Genomic DNA, 21,780 nt, shown 5'->3' with positions numbered 1-21,780 from the left:
CTATTAGAAATAATTTTTTTTTTTACTTAACTTTTTTTTTTTCCATCACATCGGGGGGGGGTCAAAAAGTCCCCTATGTGATCATTTTTTGGTGACAGGTTCTCTTTAATGAGACATCCAGGGTCTAAAATTTCCTTGGGTGTAAATTACATTTTTTACTATTAGAAATAATTATTTTTTTTACTTACTTAACTTTTTTTTTTTTCCATCACATCGGGGATGGGGGGGGGGGGGGGTCAAAGGGGAGTCCCCTATGTGATCAATTTTTTTTTTTTTTGACAGGTTCTCTTAAATGAGACATCCAGGGTCTAAAATGTCCTTGGGTGTAACTTTAATTTTTTACTATTAGAAATAATTATTTTTTACTTAACTTTTTTTTTTTTCCATCACATCGGGGATGGGGGGGGGGGGGGGGGTCAAAAAGTCCCCTATGTGATCATTTTTTGGTGACAGGTTCTCTTTAATGAGACATCCAGGGTCTAAAATTTCCTTGGGTGTAAATTACATTTTTTACTATTAGAAATAATTATTTTTTTACTTAACTTTTTTTTTTTTTCATCACATTGGGGTTAAAAGTCCCCAATGTGATAACTTTTTGGTGACAGGTTCTCTTAAATAAGACATCCAGTCTAAAATTTCCTTGGGTGTAAATACAATTTTTTACTATTAGAAATAATTATTTTTTACTTTACTTTTGTTTTTTTTTTATGTCACATCGGGGTCAAAAAGTCCCCTATGTGATCATTTTTTGGTGACAGGTTCTCTTTAATAGGACATCCGGGGTCTAAAATGTCCTTGGATGTAACTTACATTTTTTACTATTAGAAATAATTTTTTTTTTTACTTAACTTTCGTTTTTTTTTTTCTTTTCATTACATTGGGGTTAAAAGTCCCCTATGTGATAATTTTTGGGTAACAGGTACTCTTAAATAGGACATCTGGGGTCTAAAATGTCCTTCGGTGTAACTTAAATTTTTTACTATTAGAAATAATTTTTTTTTTTACTTAAATAGGAGGAACACAGAATCCCTGTGCCCATCACTGACAGAACAGCGGTCTGCCGCTGTTCTGTCTCCACGGGGAGCGATCACGGGTGCCCGGCGGACATCACGGCTTCCGGACTCGCTTATTGGCTTCCCCTGTCTTTATGGACCTTGCTTTGTGCACTGGTGGGCAGTCATGTTGGAACAGGAAGGGGCCATCCCCAAACTTTTCCCACAAAGTTGGGAGCATGAAATTGTCCAAAATGTCTTGGTATGCTGACGCCTTAAGAGTTCCCTTCACTGGAACTAAGGGGCCAAGCCAACCCCTGAAAAACAACCCCACACCATAATCCCCTCTCCACCAAATGATTTGGACCAGTGCACAAAGCAAGGTCCATAAAGGCATGGATGAGCGAGTTTGGGGTGGAGGAACTGGCCTGACCTCAACCCGATAGAACACCTTTGGGATGAATTAGAGTGGAGACTGCGAGCCAGGCCTTCAAAAAACGCAAAATGAGAAAACAAGGTTATGTGCCTACCAATTTAACGCATACACTATATTGCCAAAAGTATTGGGACGCCTTTACACACACATGAACTTTAATGGCACCTCAGTCTTAGTCTTCAGGGTTCAATATTGAGTCAAGTTCCTCCACCCCAAACTCGCTCATCCATGTCTTTATGGACCTTGCTTTGTGTACTGGTGTGCAGTCATGTTGGAACAGGAAGGGGCCATCCCCAAGCTCCTCCCACAAAGTTGGGAGCATGAAATTGTCCAAAATGTTTTAGTTTGCTGACACCTTAAGAGTTCCCTTCACTGGAACTAAGGGGCCAAGCCCAACCCCTGAAAAATAACCCCACACCATAACCCCCCCCCCCCCCCCTCCACCAAATGATTTGGACCAGTGCACAAAGCAAGGTCCATGAAGACATGGATGAGCGAGTTTGGGGAGGAGAAACTTGCCTGGCTTCCACAGAGTCCTGACCTCAACCCGATAGAACACCTTTGGGATGAATTAGAGTGGAGACTGCGAGCCAGGCCTTCTCATCCAACGTCAGTGCCTGACCTCACAAATGCTCTTCTGGAAGAATGGTCAAACATTCCCATAGACAGGGGCGGACTGACCATTCGGGGATTAGGGCACTGCCCGAGGGCCCAGGGTCAGAGTGGGGGGCCCCATGAGAGGCTACACACTACAGAAAGAAGCCAGGAACTTCCATGCAGGCTATGCTGTGGTAGATATGTAAATGCCCACTCTATGTGGCTGAGCTGCAATTTGTAGGTGGGGCTTTGTGTGGCTTGAGTGTGGACACAGGGGGCCCCATGATCTCTGATTGCCCGGGGGCCCCATGAGTTGTCAGTCCACCCCTGCCCATAGACACACTCCTAAACCTTGTTGACAGCCTTCCCAGAAGAGTTGAAGCTGTTATAGCTGCAAAGGGTGGGCCAACTCAATATTGAACCCTACGGACTAATGCTGGGATTCCATTAAAGTTCATGTGTGTGTAAAGGCAGGCGTCCCAATACTTTTGGTAATATAGTGCATGTATTGCGGTCAGCAAGTTTTGGCTGGAGTTGGGCTTTAAGACAGGTCCCCTTTCCATCTTCCTCGCAGTTTACGGTGAGTAGAACATTTGGACGCGGTCCCGCAGATCGCTTCCCGATGACCGAAACTGCCGGGGAAAACGAAAAAAAAAAACTCTCTAGATGGTACTCGGAGAGTCTAGACATTAAGATGTGTGTTGATCAATCACCGCGGCGTGCTCGGCATACAGAACATGGCCGGGACTTCAGCTACATGCCGGATCCATCATCTCTGCTGCGAGTTTAAAGGTCACGTCGCTTAAAATGCGAAACACGTCAGACTCTGGAGATCGCTGGGGGGGAGCGGTCCCTGCGCTGCATTTGACTAATTTTTAGAGGTTGGGCTAAAGATTCCCATATGGAGGGGGATAATGGTTGTTTATTTAAAGTGCACATCAATCACAACCGGAAAATAAAGCGAATGCATGATGGAGACGTTGCCTGGCAGGCCAGGATTTTGCCGTTATCGCGGTACTGCTGGTATTTGGGAGCTCTGTTGAACACCGGTTGCTGAGCCGCATAGATGTGCAGAAGGACATTTTCACCTCCCACAATTCTAGGGTTCTTATTGCCTCAAAGCACCATGTGACAAGAGGCTGCGGGCCCGACTAAAAAATATAAGGCCTGGAACGCAATACGTTCAGGTCCACTACCGGGCATACTGGGAACTTACTGGAAATGACCTGGCAATGGCAGAATTTTAAACTGGTTGCAAGGACAAGTGTTAAATCTTTGGAATTCCAAATCTGGAGATTTTAATTGGAAACAATGTTGCCCTGGGCACCATGTTTTTCTGTGTTGGGGGGGGGGGGGGGCAGCTGTCCTGGGTGCAGTGTCTTTATGTGTTGGGGGGCAGCTGTCCTAGGTGCAGTGTCTTTATGTGTGTGTGTGTAGGGGGGGGGGGCACAGCTGCCTTAGGTGCAGTGTCTTTATGTGTGTGTTTGGAGGGGGGGGGGGGGGGCGCGCAGCTGCCTTAGGTGCTGTGTCTTTATGTGTGTGTGTGTGGGGGGGGGCTGCTGCCCTGAGTGCAGTGTCTTTATGTGTTGGGGAGCAGCTGCCTTGGGTGCAGTGTCTTTATGTGTTGGGGGGGCATCTGCCCTGGGTTCAGTGTCTTTATGTGTTGGGGCGGAAGCTGCCCTGGGTGCAGAGTCTTTATGTGTTGGGGGGGGGGCAGTTGCCCTGGGTGCAGAGTCTTTATGTCTTGGGGGGCAGCTGCCCTGGGTTCAGTGTCTTTATGTGTTAGGGGGGCAGTTGCCCTGGGTGCAGTGTCTTTAGTGTTGGGGGCGGCAGCTGCCCTGGGTGCAGTGTCTTTAGTGTTGGGGGCGGCAGCTGCCCTGGGTGCAGTGTTTTTATGTGTTGGGGAGGGGGAAGCTGCACTGGGTTCAATGTCTTCATGTGTTGGGGGGAAGCTGCCCTGGGTGTAGTGTTTTTATGTGTTGGGGAGGAGGAAGCTGCCCTGGGTTCAGTGTCTTCATGTGTTGGGGGGGGGGGGCAGCTGCCCTGGGTGCAGTGTTTTTATGTGTTGGGGGGAAAGCTGCCCTGGGTGCAGTGTCTTTAGTGTTGGGGGCGGCAGCTGCCCTGGGTGCAGTGTTTTTATGTGTCGGGGAGGGGGAAGCTGCCCTGGGTTCAGTGTCTTCATGTGTTGGGGGGGAAGCTGCCCTGGGTTCAGTGTCTTCATGTGTTGGGGGGCAGCTGCCCTGGGTGCAGTGTCTTTAGTGTTGGGGGAGGCAGCTGCCCTGGGTGCAGTGGTTTTATGTGTTGGGGAGGGGGAAGCTGCCCTGGGTTCAGTGTCTTCATGTGTTGGGGGGGGGGCAGCTGCCCTGGGTGCAGTGTCTTCATGTGTTGGGGGGGCAGCTGCCCTGGGTGCAGTGTCTTCATGTGTTGGGGGGGCAGCTGCCCTGGGTGCAGTGTCTGTATGTGTTGGGGTGGAAGTTGCCCGGGTGCAATGTCTTCATGTGTTGGGGAGCAGCTCCCCTGGGTGCAGTGTCTTTATGTGTTGGGGGGGGGGGCAGCTGCCCTTGGTGCAGTGTCTTTATATGTTTGGGGGGGGGGGGGGGCAGCTGCTCTGGGTGCAGAGTCTTCATGTGTTGGGGGGCAGCTGCCCTGGGTGCAGAGTCTTCATGTGTTGGGGGGCCACTGCCCTGGGTACAGTGTTTTTATGTGTTGGGGAGGGAGAAGCTGCCCTGGGTGCAGTGTCTTTATGTGTTGGTGGGGTGGGGCAGCTGCCTTGGGTTCAGTGTCTTCATTTTTGGGGGGGGGGGCGCTGCCCTGGGTGCAGTGTCTTTAAGTGTAGGGGGGAGGGAGAGGCAGCTGCCTTGGGTGCAATGTCTTTCCCCTTTAGGGGGCACAGGCAGTAATAAGAATCAAACAGGGGTTCTAATGCCCCCACCCGCCGCTACTTTGATGCGCCAGGAACATTATTTTTGCGGTCAGGGTTGGACATTCACATCATCGCGGGTGTCGGAAATTCTGCAGCTTTTTTCTCATACGGCAAAGGTCTTGTTTATACGCTGGCATCTTGCTGTGCCGGGAATTGCGCTTTAATGGATTGCCTAGTGTGGCACTTCATGGGTCAGGAAACAAGAAAATGGCTCCGTGGATAAGGAACAAATGGCTTAAAGGGGAACTCCGAACATGCAAAAAAATATATCTGGAAATCTAAGCAAACAATTGAAATTCATTCAGTAGATGTGAACTGCCTTCTGAGCTCCAGCCCAGTGACTTTGCCTAGGCAGCAGGGGCAGACTGGCAACTTTCAGCCCCGGGGGGCAAGTACAAACCAGAGGCCATGGTGCAGCGACTTGGCCCCAGTGGTGTATTTTGGTTTTGTGCTGCCCTAGGCAAAACTAAAATTGGGCGCCCCCCTCCTTTGCAAATTTGCCCCACTCCTTTTTTAACGGATGTGACTCCTTCCAAAATTGAAGGACTACAAGTCCCAGCATGAACCCCTGAGATCTCACAAGAGGGGGGGAGAGAGGGGGTGGGTGAGGGAGGGAGAGAGAGGGGGGGAGAGAGGGGGTGAGGGAGGGAGAGAGAGAGGGGGGATGAAAGAGGGGGGTGAGAGAGAGAGGGGGGGGATGAGAGAGAGGGAGGGGTCAAAGAGTGAGAGAGAGGGGATGAGAGAGAGAGAGGGGGGATGATAGAGAGAGGGAGGGATGAGAGAGAAAGCGAGAGAAGGGGGAGAGAGAGGAGGGATGAGAGAAAGAGGGGGGAGAGAGGGGGGATGAGAGAGAGAGCGAGAGAGAGGGGGAATGAGAGAGAGGGGGGATGATAGAGAGAGGGGGGGGCGAGAGAGGGGGGATGATAGAGAGAGGGGGGATGAGAGAGAGGGAGAGAGAGAGAGAGGGGGGGTGAGAGAGAAAGAGAGAGAGGGGGGATGTGAGAGAAAGAAAGAGGGGGATGAGAGAGAAAGAGAGAGGGGGTGAGAGAGAGAGGGGGGTGAGAGAGGGAGGTGAGAGAGAGGGAGAGAGACAGGAGGGGTGTGAAACAGAGAGAGGGGGGGGGGGTGAGAGAGGCGGCTCTAGCAACCAATGGCCAATAATGTCTCAGGTGGAGGGGGGCGGGGGGGCGACTTTTTTGCTGCCCCCCTGCAAAGTGCCACCCTAGTGAAAGCTCCAAAAAACAATAGGGTGTGACTACCCTCCTCCTGCGCTTGGTATCCAAACCCCTCGACCACACTCCTCACGGGACTCACAACTGGCTTCTCAAATGGCTTAGGTCTTGCTGCCCATATCGGACTGGGGTAGTCCACCGGTACTAGAATCAAAGAAAACAAAAAAGGGCGCACCAGAGGTGGCTCTGAGGAAGAGGCTAGGCCTCGAAACGCGTCAGCGTCATCTCATCGATTATGAACGATTGTATGGACTACACCCGGACATTTGAGCAATCTAGCTTGATATGATTTACTTTCATCTACGTCTGTGAGTAGCCATTTTTTATTGTTACATAAATAAAGCCTTCTACTGAGGATAATGCGCTAGGTCGGTGCGCCCTTTTTTGTTTTCTTGGATTAAAGTGCCACCCTAGGCCTGGGCCTTGTTGGCCTAGGCCATAATACAGCACTGCTTGGCCCCCCTCCCACTCTCTCTCCTCCCGGCCTCCCCCTGACCCCCCATTCCAGGCTGAAGCTCCTCTCCAGGTACTTTCTACTCATACCCAGGCTGAATCTGGGTTCCCATCCTGGCCAGCAGGGGGCATCTGGTGGGATCTGGGACAGCTCGGTTGGGGCTGGCCAAGGGAGGAGAGTCTCAAGTGGGGCATGGAACAGGCCTCTGCTCAGACACAGTTTACACCATCCATTTCAGTTCCTTGCGACTCTCTGCTCAAGACTCCATTGTATTTTTTTTCGTGTGCCAAATCCCGAAACAACAGAATGAACGCCTTCGAATTAAGAAGCTTCTGAGAAGATGGTGAACATCAATATATTGACCGGCGGCAAATATTAACATGGGAGCGATTTCAAGGCTTATATATCTTTGTCTTGACATGCCAACATCGGGACTAAACGAAAGTCCCCCCCCCCCACCCCCCTTCCCAAATCCTGGCTTCACCATTTCTCCAACGACCGCTTGAGAGGCCGCAATTAGTCTCCACCGGGTTCCACGCATGACGTATGACAAACAAGACACAGAGCAACCAATGTGAAACGTAACGATGTCCGACCAGGAGGAAGCGCCGAACGCAAAAGATTTATTGCTTGATAAGATCAAAGCAGAAGCAGCATGAAATGTTCAACCAGACCAACAGATTATTAGAATTGTACGTCAAACGGAGAGGTCGCCGGGGACGCCGAGAAACCGTTGCGTGGGTTATATGAAAGCGCTTAAAGGAAGCGCTGGCTGCGTTCTATATTTAGCGGGAAGATGATGGATAAGCTTTGGAATTAAAGGAAACGATCATTTTTTTAATTTTTATAAAAAAAAAAAAAATTATAAAAAAAAATATGTATATATAAATATGTATACAGCAAATGAAAGGGCAATGCTATAGGGCCCGTTCACAAGATGCACATTCAAAGTTTATGGAATCCCAAAGTACCTACTAAGGGATATATACGTTTTTGCACTGCCTCCACCTGCTCCCTTCATCTATCTCTGCAACCCATTCAGTGTAGTCTCTTCCACCACTGCAGGGAAAGACTGGCCCAGGGGGCAGGGAGGCAATTGCCCCCAGGGCTGCTTTGATGCCCAGTGCAATGCGCTGCCTCCACCTGCTCCCTTCATGCATCTCTGCAACCCCTCTCCACCATTGCACCAGCTTTCATCACTGCACCCTCTTCCTTCATTGTAATCTCTTCCACCACTGCAACCCATTTTCAACTCTGTACCAACTTCCACCACTTCAATCCCTTTCACCTCTGCACCCCCTTCCACCACTCCAACCCCTTCCACCATCGCACTCGCTTTCACCATTGAACCCCCTTTCACCATTGAAACCCCTTCCACCTGGGTGATCCCATCTACCACTGCAACCCATTTCAACTCTGTACCGACTTCAACCACTTCAATCCCTTCCACCATCGCACTCGCTTTCACCATTGAACCCCCTTTCACCTGTGTTTTCCCATCTACCGTTGCACCCTTTTCCACCTCTGTACCCCCTTCCACCACTTCAAACCCTTTCACCTGTGCACCCCCTTCCACCACTCCAACCCCTTCCACCATTGCACTCACTTCCACCATTGTACCCCCTTCTACCTCTGCACTCTCTTCCACAATTGCAACCCGTTGTCCACCTCAGCATCCCCTTCCACCACTGCAACCCCAGTCACCTCTGTACCCCCTTCCATCACTTCAAACCCTTTCACCTCTGCACCCCCTTCCACCACTTCATACCCTTTGACCTCTGCACCCCCTTCCACCACTCCAACCCCTTCCACCATTGCACTCCCTTCCACCATTGTACCCCCTTCTACCTCTGCACTCTCTTCCACAATTGCAACCCGTTGTCCACCTCAGCATCCCCTTCCACCACTGCAACCCCAGTCACCTCTGTACCCCCTTCCATCACTTCAAACCCTTTCACCTCTGCACCCCCTTCCACCACTCCAACTCCTTCCACCATTGCACTCCCTTCCACCATTGTACCCCCTTCTACCTCTGCACTCTCTTCCACAATTGCAACCCGTTGTCCACCTCTGCATCCTCTTCCACCACTGCAACCCCTTTCAACTCTGTACCCCCTTCCACCACTTCAAACCCTTTCACCTCTGCACCCCTTCCACCACTCCAACCCCTTCCACCATTCCACTCGTTTCCACCATTGTACCCCCTTCTGTCTCTGAGCTTCTTTCCACCATCACACCCTCTTCTACCTCTCCACCCCCTTCCATTTCTGCACTCTCATCAAGCTCTGCACCCCTTTTCATCTATGAACCTCCTTTTACCATTGCAACCCCTTCCACCTCTGCACTCCTTTCCACCATTGTACTCTCTTCTACCTCTGCACCCCTTTCAACCATCGCAACTCCTTCCACCATTGCAACCCTTTGTCCATCTCTACACCCCCTTCCACCGTTGCACCCTTTACTACATCTGCACCCTCTTCCACCACTGCACCCCCTTCTACCTCTGCACCCCCTTCTGCCATTGCAACCCCTTCCAGTTCTGCACTTTCTTCCATCATTGCCCCTCCTCTACAATTGCACCCTCTTCTGCCATTGCACCCCCTTCTACCTCTGCACCCCCTTTCACCCCTGCATCCTCTTCCACCATTGCACCCTCTTCTACCTCTGCATCCTCTTCTGTCATTGCACCATTACATCCTTCCACCATTACACCCTACATCTGCCACCACTTCTACCTCTGCAACACCTTTCACCATGGCACTCCCTTCTACATCTGCACTCCCTTCCCATCATTTCAACTCCTTCCACCAATGAAACTCTTTGTTATGCTCAGCACCCCCTTCCATCATTGTGCCCTCTTTTACATATGCACCCCATTTTCACCATTGCACCCCCTTATACTGCTACACCTTTCACCATTGCACCCTCTTCTACCTCTGCACCCTCTTCCACCACTGCACCCTCTTCTATCTCCTGTATGTCCTTCCACCATTGCAACGCCTTCCAACTCTGCGCTTCCTTCAGTCATTGCACCCTCTTCTACATCTGCACTCCCTTCCACGTCTGCACCCCCTTTCACAATTGCACCCTCTTTTACCTCTGCACCCCCTTTGACCTCTACACCCCCTTCTACCTCTGCACCCCCTTTCACCCCCTTCTACCTCTGCACCCCCTTCTATGCACTCCCTTCTACCTCTGCACCCCCTTTCACCATTGCAACACCTTTCACCTCTACACCCTCTTCTACCTCTGCACTCCCTTTCACCTCTGCACTCCCTTCCACTTCTGCATCCCATTCCACCATGGCAACCCTTTCTACCTCTGCACCCCCTTTCTCCATTGCAACCCCTTTCACCTCCACACCCTCTTCTACCTCTGTAACCCCTTCTACCTCTGCACTCCCTTCCACCTCTGCACCCTATTCCACCATGGTAACCCTTTCTACCTCTGCACTCCCTACTAGCTCTGCACCCCCTTTCATCTGTGTAGACACACTACTGGCCTGACTGCTGCTTCCTATAGACTATTATGGATATATATATATATATATATATATATATATATATATATATATATATATTCTGTATATACACACAGTATACTGTGTATGAAAGGACTACAGTACTTCTTCCCCATAACACAAGGATGCTCTGTAGTCCACAGAAGTTATCTGCTCACAGGATTTCTGGCAGGATCAACAGATTTTATTTTTACACCTATTGAGCAGATATAACAAAATAATTTCAATGATATTTTAATATTTAACAGACCAAAAGAGAACAATTAAGAGAAGTTCATAGCTTGGGTTTACTTACACTTTAATCACCCTCCCCCACCCCAATTTGCATCTCTTCATTAAAAACCTACAGTCATTAAACTAATTAATTCCATCCGTACACTAATTAAGAGCACCGCATTTAAATAAAAACAACAACAAAAAAATGCTTTTCTCAGAATCCTGCCAATAACTCGCGGGGAAAAAAAATTGCTTGCCTTTGTCAGCACAAAAATCATCTGCCCCGAGATACAAGTTTTTCGGTCACCAATCATAACATTAATAATATTGCTTACCGTCGCAGAGGGGGGACGGGGGCTATGCCGTTGCGGCGCGCTGCCTTCGCCACAGAGTGGGAAGCAGGGCAGGTGCGCACGTTAACACTTGAATCTATTTCTGGCAGCCTTCTTCCTACGCGTACACCTGTTACAAATTAGTTAATTTGTGTAATTACGCTCAGCTGCGCATTAATTCTATCATTTGCTCGTTAAAGTTCACAAGCCGGGGGCTGGCACCTGTGACACTTCGCCGAGCTTTTTTGGCGTGCCACCCTTTGTCGCTTTTATGGGTGACGAGGGTAGATGAAGGGCTTTGTGATCGCGGAGGTGACAACTCATTGGCTGATCTTTGAACCGGAAGTACATATAGTGTTCATTCTAGTGGCATTTCCTCCAGGAAAAGGATGGCAACCGATAGTATAGGACAGTGATGGCAAACCTTGGCACCCCAGATGTTTTGGAACTGCATTTCCCATGATGCTTAGCTACACTATAGAGTGCATGAGCATAATGGGAAATGTAGTTTCAAAACATCTGGGGTGCCAAGGTTTGCCATCACTGGTATAGGCTATACCGTCGCCACCCGTTGTTGGCGCAGTAAGGGTCTGAAGTAGGCAACCTTAAAGTGTACGTCAACCCATAACTTTTTTTTCAGTATGTTTGGCTTCTTATCAATCTACTACAAAGTTTCTTTCATGAAGATCCTGCCAGTAACAACACTTCCTGTTGCAGGGTGACAACGCTAAACCACTACCTCACAGTTACTAGCAGCATTGTCAGCCCACTGTATGCAGTCCTTCTGTTGACCATTAGGTTACTTATCAGGTCTACCCAACAGGCAACCCAACTGAAGGCAGAGGAACACTGTGTTAGGCATGCAAGGGTAATTTCAGTGCTGGCCGGGATGACGTCGGCTTTTCTTGATTAAAAATGTCCCAGGGGGTACAGGATCAATGTCATTGGAAATCATTGTAAACCTTAATATTACAGCGATGGATATGTCAGGTCTATCCAATAGGCAACCCCATGACCAACTGAAGGCCCAGGGGAACTGATTGGTGGCACGGGTGGACACAGATAGGTGGCACTGGTGGGCACTGATTAGCAGTACTGATGGGCACTGATAGGTAACACTAGTGGGCACTGAGAGGTGGCACTGGAGAGCATCGATTTGCAGCACTGGTGATCACTAAGAAGACCGACGTCCCTCTAACAAAAGCAGTTAACAGCTTGCTGCTTTTCCTCGCTAAGAAAAATAAAAGCCGGAAACCGGCTTCTGTTTACTGCCATGATCAGCTGTCATTGGCTGATAGCTGATCATGAGCTAAAGGGCCTGCTGTGATTGGCCCTTTACCCTGCTCTGTGATCAGCCGAGTCCCAAGGGGGCATGAGAACAGGAGGACGTTTATGTACGCCTTCCTGGCATTTTATGCCCACGCTGTAACTGTCTATTGGCTATAGCGTGGACGCAAAGTGGTTAATATTACAGTGATGGGTATGTTAGGTCTATCCAATAGGCAACCCAATGACCAATTTTAGGCTGAGGCATACAAGGTTTCAGTGCTGGCTGGGATGACGTCAGCTTTTCTTGATTGGAAATGTCATGTCAACGACAACCCCTGTAAACCATAATAATACAGTGATGGATATTCGCTATCTTCACCTACACATAGATTTTCTAAGTATAAAAATGCCACAACAGTCTCCCTATTGGGCCCCTCTTCCACCCCAGGTCCCAAAACAGCTGTACCAGCTGCTACAGATTTCGTGAGAGCACTGACTTTAAGACTGCAGAAACTTAAGTTCATTCCTTAGCCAAAGCTCGACTAAGCTCCCATTAAAGTGGATCTAGCCACAACTTACCTGGATTGAGGAAGGGTTGAATGCGGGTCACCAGGATGAATAGAGATCCCTGAAACGAGACATAGACAGTGATCAAAACCTGGCAGGGGATCTAGCACTTCCTCACTTCACCTAGGTATAAAATACAGGAGATTGGAAAGAAATACACTTTAGGGACCGAAGTGTCTGCCATGAGAAAGCTGTAACTATCTTGCTGTTCCTGCTTTTATGGATGATTTAATTAAGACTGAGTTTTAATTTTCCCCTCGTGACTCATACGATTTGCTTTTTTGACATATGAGCAGGAAACATTTGTTATCATTTGTTAATGGAGAGAGGGAACAATTCTGTCGGCTGGAGTGCTTTTTGAACTGCAGTTTTAGTTATAAGCATATGCTGAAATGTTCTGTGTGAAGGGCCTAACTACAGCCATAGCGGTCCTATAGCCTAGCGGTTTGGCCATGGAGCCTACTCATACATAGTTATGGCCCTGGCCCTCTGGTTAAAGAAAATTAAAGAAATTGGGTAAAACCAAGTCTTTTCTCCAGTTTCAAAAGAAGGACCTCTTTCGAGTTCTAAATGTAACCTCTTAAGAGCTCAGTTGACAACAGATTCTGAATCTAGGAGAGTGGCTTGTATGCCAATTAACTATTTGCCTAAATCAGCTACTTTAGGTCATATGTGCTTTGAGCCCGTAATATATTAGAGGGGTTTTAGGCAGAAATTAGAAATTGTGTCCAACTGACTCCGACTCAGCGTTCCAGATTCCAGATGTAACCCTCCATAGTTCTGGGGCCCTCATCGCATGCAGAGGTGTTAGTCTTTGTCAAGCACAGCACAGTCTGGCCTCGGGACTTGCCACTTTACAATAGATTTCCAAAGTTGGGCATGTTCTACTGCAGTGCTAGTCCAAGAATAACAAATCCTCAGTAGCCCTGGAGCTGTGTGGTGGGCTGTTAGGTTAGCCGATCGTCAGGGGTTCCAAGACTGGGGGGGGGGGGCTAGTCGACTTTTTTAAATTTTGCATTGGAAAAAGGAGCATCTGGTGCACAAACTATTTAATGTTAAGTCATTGGCCATCCTACTTCAAGACTAATGAAGGTCTGTCGGAGGCATGCAATATCTGTTCCCAGCCTTACACTAGCAGCTAAGCATGCTAAAAAGTTGAAATTTTGGAGGCATGGGGACCAATAAGCATTAAGTGTTGTTGGTAAGGTAAGAGTAGGTGTAAAAAAAAACCTTCGGTGATCCGAATGGAAAAGGCACCTGTTGTGGTGTGTCCAAGAGTCATCAAGTTTGATGAACAATTTTTACTTTTGTGTTGGAACAGGGAGCACTTCTTTGGTGCACAAACCATTTAAAGTTAACTCGTTGGCCATCCTACTTTAGGATTATTGAAGGTCTGTTGGAGGCATGCCACATCTGTTCCTGTCCTTACACTAGCAGCTATGGCATGCTAAAAAGCTGAAATTTGAAGGTCTGGAACCCTTGATGATCCGCCAACTTAACTGTTAGAGGCATTAAGTGTTGTTGGTAGGATAAGAGTAGGTGTAAAAAAAACATTGGTGATTTGGATGGTAGAGGCACGTGGTGTGGTGTGTCTAAGGGTGGGTCAGAGTCATCAAGTTTGATAGACATCAAATAGTTTTATTCAATGGTAAAATATTTGGTGAAATTAAGCTATTTGTTGGTTCATGAAACTTGATGACCCATTATTAGACGTACCACACCAGGCACCTCTGCCACTCGGATCAACAAGGTTTTTTTTTACACCTCCTCTTACCCAACCAGTACAGTACCTGCCTGAGACCCCTTAGATGATCCAGGATTGGGACCCCCATTCCATTGGTGATCTGAATGGTAGAGGCACATGGTGTGGTGTGTCTAAGGGTGGGTCAGAGTCATCAAGTTTGATGGACATCAAATAGTTTTATTCAATGGTAAAATATTTGGCGAAATGAAGCTATTTGTTGGTTCATCAAACTTGATGACCCATCATTAGACGTACCACACCAGGCACCTCTGCCACTCGGATCAACAAGGTTTGTTTTTACACCTCCTCTTACCCAACCAGTACAGTACCTGCCTGAGACCCCTTGAAGCAGTGATGGCAAACCTTGGCACCCCAGATGTTTGGGAACTACATATCCCATAATGCTCAAATACAATGCCAGAGTGCATGAGCATCATGGGAAATGTAGTTCCAAAACATCTGGGGTGCCAAGGTTGGCTATCACTGCCTTAGAGGATCCAGGATTGGGACCCCCATACCATTTAGAGCGGCCAGTTTCTTCTTGTGTGGAGATGGGCTCTTTTCTCCCCCTTCATTCACAGAAGGTTGCATGGTTCTACCCACCTGGGTCCCCGCAACCTCCCCAGATTTAGGGAATTTTTGCGTTCCTCTCTAATAATAAAGAAACTTTTTCTGGTAGATGCCTAGTTTCCATTGTTTCTTTAACCGGCCCTTCATCCTGACTCGTCCACAACACCTGAATCCTTAGTGTTGGTGGGTTTTTAGATTTTTTTTCCCAGTTCAGGCAGCACTGGTAAAATGACCTGTATTTGCAATACTGCTGCTGTAACTGTTAAGATTGTATTCTCTATCCACCTCCAGTCTTTAAACCACAGTTGCATAGTCTTCTTTTGCCTCGGTTGACCAGAACCAACATACCGCAGAGGTTTTGCACAGCTTTCAAAGGGTCTTTATAGAAAGACAAGGCTATGTTAACAGAACAGAACACATCAATTCTTGCTTTTATCTTCTGCCCTGACTCCGAGACAATTGGCCATCACCAGGTGAAGTCATCAACGCTTTTACAAAACTGCATTTGTTTCAAAACAATTTGCCGTTTCCCTCCGATAACTCTCTCTACCTCTTCCCTCCTCTCTCGCTCTTCCTTCCTATGTCTGTCCAGATATTGGGAACTCCTTCGCTCCCACAGGAATCGTTATCTCAGTCCGAAGCTTCCTGTCCTGCTTGGCTTTATGGGCAACACCCTGACTCAGTTGAATCTGCTCCTGCCTCGCGTGCTGTTATACTGATAGGAAAACGCGTAGGAAGGGCACAACATGTCATACTAGGTTCTTGGAAGTTGTGATAAGACTAATACTTTATGAAAATGATGAATAACAGCATTTCATTTGTGACTATTTTCCTCAACGCACTTTGCTGCTTTGCATAACAAAGGCTGTTTTTCGGCTAAGGCTGGTATGGAGAAAATACAAGAGATTTAAAAATCTTTCAATTCCTGGTAGGGTCCAGCAACAAGATAGGTATAGGTGCGAATGACTGTCTGAAGCATGTTACGAATAAACCCCGTAATTTATCTAAGATGTTTATTTCCTATGACAGTCAGCTCCATCTAGTGGCCATCATGTGGCATTTTTCTGGTTGGGGCATTTCAGGAAACATGCTACCTTATGGCCACTGAATGACCTACATGCAGTATATTGTCTGCTTCATCTAGTTCCCATAATCTGGCATTTTTCTTAAAAATACCCCTGTCAAAAATTTGGTGATTTTAAGGCTGCAATGGCTTTTTTTGGGCTCGGAAGGTGTCTCATGGATTTCCTGATTATGTGATCACTGTAATTGGCTGTCACAGTGATTATGTGATTGGGAATCCATCATACTGTTAAGTTTGAGCCTTGAAATAACGGACATCTACGCCAATCAGGTTTGCATTCATCTCCATATGTTTACTCAGAGTATACGCCATACAGCGGTTCACACAATCCTCCAATGGATATGTGACACAGATTACATTTTGGTTACAGCTTTTATAGCAAATTGATACATGGAAGTCGATGACGGGTGCAAGCCCAAGAAAATGGTTGCACAAGATTACACAAAATTACACAATACATTCTTTGTTGATTGATGGCTCCCAATGGTCACTGTAGGACCTGGAGCAGTCAGTAACTACATGGTCAAACACCACTAAGCGTGCTCCCAGGGCAAAACAGCAATAATAAGGCCCGCCTCTGAGCTGCCACATACTGTCTATAAGAGGGAAGGGGTTAAATAACTGAAAAAAAAGGAGTAGATAGTATTTTTTTTTTTTTTTTTTATTATTGTAAACAAATTTCACTAAAAGCAACCTAGAGTGGAATGGAGAATTTCCTCTTCGGTGATTTCATGGTGAAATTCATTTTTCCAAAAGCATTCATCACTCCATTTATCCTTATCCAAGATGTGTGCAAAGGTTTTCCAGAAAATGTGTATTGCTTGGCAAGGTGCAAGGCAGCACAGTGGTTAGAAGTTTTGCCTTGCAGTCTTGGGTATAGGACTGCACCACCTGCACGGATGCATGTTCTCTTTGTGTTTATGTGAATTTCCTCCAGGTGCTCCCATTTCCTCCCACAATTCAAAAACAAAAATTTGCCTGGCTCCTGACCAAATTGGCCCTAGTTTGTGAATAAGCATGATAAGGACACACAGAGAGCTGGTAGTCTTGTATAAAATGTTCCATGTTTTTTTGCATAGTCGTGGTTGTGCTTTATTGTAGCTCCTACAACACGTCGGGTCTGAAGGTCAACTAAGTCTGGCCACAGCTAGTCTAAATTTGGAGAAAATTCAGCAAAATTAAAAATGGCCTTCAAATGTTCAACAAATTGAATGCAATGCTCTAGGTCAGTGATGGCGAACCTTGGCACCCCATATATTTTGGAACTACATTTCCCATGCACTCTGCAGTGTAGTTAAGCATCATGGGAAATGCAGTTCCAAAACATCTGGGGTGCCATGGTTTGCCATCACTGCTCTAGGTCAACCTTTCTCAACCAGGGTCTGTGGGCCCTTAAGGTTCCTTCAAGGGGTTCCAGGCCACCAATGTAAAGAGCATTCTTCTCACTGACCACCAATGTAGGGAGAATTATTCCCACTGACCCTCAATGTAAGGAGCATTCTGCCCACAAACCCCCAATGTAAGGAGTATTCTTCCAACTGACTCCAATGTAAGGAACATTCTTTCCACTGACCACCAATGAAAGTAGAATTTTTCCAACTGACCCCAATGTAAGGAACATTCTTTCCACTGACCACCAATGTAAGGAACATTCTTCTCACTGACCACCATTGTAAGGAACATTCTTCTCACAGACCACCAAGGTAAGGGGCATTCTTCCTGCTGACCCCAATGTAAGGAACATTCTTCCCAGTGACCACCAATGAAAGGGACATTCTTCCCACTGACCACCAATGAAAGGAACATGCTTTCCACTGACCACCAATTTAAGGAACATTCTTCCCACTGAAAATCAATGTAAGGAACATTATTTCCACTGACCACAAATGAAAGAGTAATTCTTTCCACTGACCACCAATGTAAGGAGCATTCTTCTCACTGACCACCAACTTAAGGAACATTCTTCCCACTGACAACCAATGTAAGGAACATTTTCCCACTGACCACCAACGTAAGGAACATTCTTCCCACTGACAACCAATGTAAGGAGCATTCTTCCCACTGACCACAAATGAAAGGAACATTCTTCCCACTGACCACCAATATAAGGGGCATTCTCGCTGATCACCAATGTAAGGAGTCTTCTTCCCACTGACCACAAATGAAAGGAGCATTCTTCCCACTGGCCACCAATGTAAGGGGTATTTTTCCCACTGACCCCATATGCATGCAACTTTCTTCCCACTGACCACCAGTGTAAGGAGCACACATCCCACTGACCACCAATGTAAGGAACACTCTTTCTACTGACCACCGAATTAATGGCTTCCCTGAGGCCTGAAAAGTTCTTCTGTGTTAAAAAGTTCGAGAAAGGCTGTTCTTGGTAGACCATGGATAGAAATGAGTTAGCAACTGAAATTATTTCCTGACTTGTTTAAAAGTCATTTACTGCAAAACATTGTTTCCAAGAAATCAATACAATTTATTGTTTAGAGCGCAGGGCAATTAAAACCAAATTGCTGATCTTCTAAACTCAGATGACTGATCAGCCAAAAATCCTACAAGTGGCACAAAATGGTCTTAAGAATAAATGACTATCGTTCCTTCACTTACAATCATTTCGATAAAGAAAATTAAACTTTCCCCGAACCTTTACTGAACCTTCTAAAAAACTGCCAACAAGAGGCTAAATCTCTTAATAGCACGAGAATAAAATTGCCCATGTAATTAAGGCCAAGAAGTGGGTCGATTGATGCAGATTGTTTTTTTTCTTGTTCTGTTTGAAAGGAAATGCAATAAAATTATTTGGTGTTGATTGAACTGGTGAGCCAACCACTTCTACCAAATGCTCCTCCCTTCCTCCTTGAGTCCTCCCATTGGTAGTGCATGCTTTTTACAAACTTTTTTCTTTTCGCTGGTCATGACTTTATGTGTTGCAGAACCGGGGCTTATAAAGGGCCCCTGGATGAGGGCATAGAGCCCCTGGTTCAATGGGAAGGGCCCTGGTCTGGAGGGAAGTGCCCCAGGCTCGGGGGGAAGGGCCCTGGGTCTTGTGGTGGTTTCTTGTACTGGGGCCCTGAAGGTTCTAGTTATGTCTCTGTCCTGGTGTGTCTTTTTTGTGACTTAAGCACTAGGTTATATTTTTTTGTGACAATTTATCAAAAAAAAACAAATGTATCTTAAGAATTTTGTTAAACCTTTAAATAAAAATCAATTGGAAAGAAAAAAAAAAAAACAATCATTTTTTTAATTGCCTAGGGAACTTGTTGGAAACTGAAGTACATTGATGGAGTCTATAAAACCCTCAATCTCTTTTTGTCTATATCAGCAGGCTGAGTTTTAATGACTTGACAACTTTGGCCATACTTCTCCTTTAATGACTTGACACCGTCTTTCGGGTGGGGAACTTCCTTGTCGTAGTTAAAGTGACCCAATTAATCAACGGAACAAAAAGGATCACGTAATTGTTTGCAGACTCGTTAAGAGGCCTACAAAAGCTTGGCCTCTTGTTCCGATTGTGGGTGTTGCGAGGGGCAGAGGGAAGTTGGGTTATGGTTAGGGGATGGACTCGTTTCCTGAATGCTCAGGAAGGCTGAAGGGTTAATAAAGACTTGGTGAGAAGAAAACGACACTGCGACAACCCAATTTTATGACAACAGTGTGGGAAGGCAGCATTGCTTGTAATTCTCATCCTACCAAGGTTTTATGGTAGAACACAGAGGCAGCTTCATGGATTATGATTTGTGAATTACAATGTGATGTTCAAGATGGTTCTTGGGAAAGAACTTCTGATTCCTTTACCTTTTCAGTGTTCTTAAAGATCTGGTCTTAAAATAGCATTCCAACTTTTTAAAACTTAATGCAAAGTAAATTATTTCAAAAATGATTCCAAAATTCTTCTCTATTTAGATTGTAACCAGCTGAGATTTGCTAGTATTGCAAAAACATTTAAATTTGTGTTCCCTGGAAGCTTGTAGGAGGTATTTCCATAAATTCTCATCACTTTGCTCTTGTAATTGGCAGAAGTGACCTTGGTAGCCAATTGCATAAAACATGGCCTCCATAGCCTAGATAGGTATACTCCACATAATCCTTTCATGATTGTACAGCGATGGTGAGGTTGTTTCTTGTGACAACATTGTCAGGAGGCGCAGATTGCTTTGGTGAACTATTTTTGCCAAAAAAATTACAGATTTGGCCTAGGTTTTATTAAAATCAGCCTAAAATATTGCCATATGTATGACCCAGTTGAACTTTGCTTTCTGTTTTTGAACAACGAAGCCATGTGATCATCATATCAGCAACGGCATGATAATTGGCTAAATCCTAACCCTAACACAACTCCTAAAAATATCCCTAATGCTTACCCTAACCCTAACAGAATGCCTAACACTATCCCTAATGCTAACCCTGACATAATCCCTAACACTATCCCTAATGCTTACCCTGACATAATCCCTAACACTATTCCTAATGCTTACCCTAATCCTAACATAACTTCCAACACTATCTCTAATGCTGATCCTAACCCTAACATAATCCCTAACACTATCCCTAATACTTACCCTAACCCTAACATAATCCCTAATGCTTACCCTAACCCTAACAGAATGCCTACCACTATCCCTAATGCTGACCCTAGCCCTAACATAATCCTTACCACTATCCCTAATGCTGACCCTAGCCCTAACATAATCCTTACCACTATCCCTAATGCTGACCCTAGCCCTAACATAATCCTTACCACTATCCCTAATGCTTACCCTAACCCTAACATAATCCCTAACACTATCCCTAATGCTTACCCTAACCCTAAAATAACCCCTAACACTATCCCTAATGCTTACCCTAAACCTAACATAATCCCTACCACTAACCCTAATGCTTACCCTAAAACATGGATATTGTTAGGGTTAGGGTGAGCATTAGGGATAGTGTTAGGCATTCTATTAGGGTTAGTAGAAGCTTTAGGGATAGTGTTAGGGCTTGTGTTAGGGTTAGAGTCAGCAATAAGGATAGTGTTAGGCATTTTATTAGGGTTAGGTTAAGCATTAGGACTAGTATTAGGCATTCTGTTAGGATTAGGGTAAGCATTAGGGATAGTGGTAGGGAATATGTTATGGTTAGGATCAGCATTAGGAATAGTGTTAGCTGTTATGTTAGTAAGCATTAGGGATAGTGTTAGGCATTCTATTAGGGTTAGGGTAAGCATTGGGGATAGTGTTAGGGATTATGTTAGGGTCAGCATTAGGGATAGTGTTAGGGATTCTATTAGGTTTAGGATAAGCATTAGGGATAGTGTTAGGGATTCTATTAGGGTCAGCATTGGGGATAGTGTTAGGAATTCTATTAGGTTTAGGATAAGCATTAGGGATAGGGTTAGGGATTATATTAGGGACAGCATTGGGGATAGTGTTAGGCATTCTGTTAGGGTAAGCATTAGGGATAGTGTTAGGCATTCTGTTAGGGTTAGGGAAATGCTTACCCTAACCCTAACAGAATGCCTAACACTATCTCTAATGCTTACCCTAATCCTAACATAACTTCTAACACTATCCCTAATGCTGATCCTAACCCTAACAAAAGCCCTAACACTATCTCTAAAGCTTTCTACTAACCCTAACAGATTGCCTAACACTATCCCTAATGCTTACCCTAACGGAATGCCTAACACTATCCCTAATGCTTACCCTAAATCCTAACATAATCCCTAACACTATCCCTAAAGCTTCTATTAACCCTAAAAGATTGCCTAACACTATCCCTAATGCTGACCCTGACATATTTCCTAACACTTTGCCTAATGTTTACCCTAATTCTTAAAGATTGCCTAACACTATCCCT

General features: G+C 46.1%; 1 protein-coding gene across 2 annotated transcripts in view; it reads right to left on the bottom strand.

Moving 5' to 3' along the window:
* SEMA6C (semaphorin 6C) overlaps positions 1-12,652 on the bottom strand; it is a 190,100-nt gene extending 177,448 nt beyond the window's left edge. For both annotated transcript variants that reach the window (XM_082275662.1, XM_082275664.1), the window contains exon 1: positions 12,551-12,652. The gene's annotated coding sequence lies outside the window, so the exon portion shown is untranslated. The remainder of the gene's footprint in view (positions 1-12,550) is intronic.
* Positions 12,653-21,780: the final 9,128 nt, after the last annotated feature.

Source organism: Pelophylax lessonae, assembly GCF_965119305.1.
Source record: "Pelophylax lessonae genome assembly, chromosome: 13".
Lineage (NCBI taxonomy): Eukaryota > Metazoa > Chordata > Amphibia > Anura > Ranidae > Pelophylax > Pelophylax lessonae.
Note: the sequence above shows the minus strand (reverse complement) of the source record. Positions and strands in the feature narration are given on the sequence as shown.